Here is a 2,030-nt window from a genome sequence, read left to right as displayed (position 1 = left end):
TTACTTTCTTCAACACTGTATCTGTGAGATATGTGTGATATCATGAGCAGCAGTAGTGTGTTCATTTTTATTGCTGCATAGTTTTTCATTGCATAATATGAGATCATTTAGGCAGTCTGAGAAGTATTCAGTTTTTCTCCAGATTTTGGCTAGTAAATTTATTTCAAATATTATTATTATATTTGAATATAATATGTTTTGGTACACATATATATACAGTTTTGTTGAATATATTCCTAGGAATAAAATATCATAGGATGTTACGCATATTAAGCAAGATTTAGTAGAAACTGCCTCATAATTTTTCAAAGTGATTTTATTAATTTATACATCAGCACTGCAGAAGTATGTAGGAGTGTCTCATTATGGTCTTAATTTTCTTTTCCCTGATGACTAATAATGTTGAGCTACTTTTCTTTAAAAAAAAAAAATCACTGGAGAATGGATTTCAAGCCTTTTGCTTGCTCTTCCTTTTATTATGTATTTCTTTCTTCAAGGTATAGGAAATCTTTTATATTTTAGAAAGCTATTTGTTGGTATGTATATCAGATACTGTGTACATATATGTAGTTTCATTTCTTTTAAGGGTGACTTTTATGGAAAAGTCTTAATTTCAATACAAGCCATTTAATCAATATTTTTCTTTATATGTAGCTTATTATATAATGCTGAAGAAATGTTTTTCTATCCCAAGGATCTGTTCTTTTGTGTTATTTTCCAGAAGCTTGATCATTTAACCTTTCAGATTTGGGTTTAAAATTCTTCTAGCACTGAGTTTTGTATATGATATGCCATAGGAATCAAGATTTGTTTTTTCCTCTGGATACCTAGTTGTCTCTGGTAACCGGTGATCTCTCACCCGTCTCTCTCACTGGAGATTAATTATGCATACTCAAATAATTTCATATAAAACAAAGCACTTAAGATACACTTTTTTATGCCTGACTTCCTTCACATAGCCTGACTTTTTTACGCCTGACTTCCTTCACATTTCAGGATCTCAAGAACCAACTCCAACACATGTCCGTAGCCTCAATCAGACTAGCTGTGGATTTTCTAAGCAACGAAGAACACATCTATTCCACCGTGGATGATGATCATTTTAAATCCACAGACGCATAATAACTGGATCTAATTGGGTACCCGAGATATTTTCCAGTTGGACCTTTTTGCAGCCTCTTGTCTCCAGCTGTGCATATAATTGGCGAGTTGACTTCTAGGAAGTAGATTTCATCTATAAAAGATCTCAACTGACATCCTTTTGAAACTTACTACTACTCTTCTGTGTTTTTGATGGACTTCCCTGGTAGCTCAGATGGTAAAGTGTCTGCCTATAATGCGGGAGACCCAGGTTCGATCCCTGGCTCAGGAAGATTCCCCTGGAGAAGGAAATGGCAACCCACTCCAGTATTCATGCCTGGAAAATCCCATGGACCGAGGAGCCTGGTGGGCTACAGTCCATGGGGCTGCAAAGAGTCGGGCATGACTGAGCGACTTCTGTGTGTGTGTATGTGTCCTTCACATAGCATATGCTTTTGAAATTCATTCATTTTATTTTGTGGTCAATGGTTCATTCACTATTGTTATTGCAGGGTAGAATTCCATTGTATGAATATACCACATTTGCTTAGCTGTTCACCTTTTGTTTGCTATTTTGTTTGTTTCCAGTTTTTGATTACTGGGAATAAAGCCCATGTGACTATGTACACAATATTTTGTGGACATCTGTTTTTATTTCTCTTGGGCCCATACTCAGGCATGGACATGCTGGATACCATGATAAATGTATGCTTAATTTTTCAAGAAAGTATTAAATCTTTCCAAAGCAAGTATACTATTTTATACTTTTCTATCACTATATTGGCTTTCCTGGTGGCTCAGTCATTAAAGAAGCTGCCTGCAATGTGGGAGTGAAGTGAATGAAGTTGCTCAGTCGTGTCCGACTCTTTGCGACCCCATGGACTGTAGCCTACCAGGCTCCTCTGTCCCTGGGATTCTCCAGGCAGGAATACTGGAGTGGGGTGCCATTT

At 36.6% G+C, this 2,030-nt stretch overlaps 1 non-coding gene across 1 annotated transcript; it reads left to right on the top strand.

Annotated features, from left to right (window-relative positions):
• Positions 1–1,300: 1,300 nt before the first annotated feature.
• On the top strand, positions 1,301–1,373 carry TRNAY-AUA (transfer RNA tyrosine (anticodon AUA)). The gene has a single exon. It is a non-coding gene; the product is annotated as a tRNA-Tyr (tRNA).
• The last annotated feature ends 657 nt before the right edge of the window (positions 1,374–2,030 follow it).

Source organism: Bos indicus, chromosome 17 (genome assembly GCF_029378745.1).
Source record: "Bos indicus isolate NIAB-ARS_2022 breed Sahiwal x Tharparkar chromosome 17, NIAB-ARS_B.indTharparkar_mat_pri_1.0, whole genome shotgun sequence".
In the NCBI taxonomy this organism is placed as follows: domain Eukaryota; kingdom Metazoa; phylum Chordata; class Mammalia; order Artiodactyla; family Bovidae; genus Bos; species Bos indicus.
The sequence above is the reverse complement of the archived record's forward strand: the minus strand, read 5'-3'. Positions and strand labels throughout refer to the sequence as shown.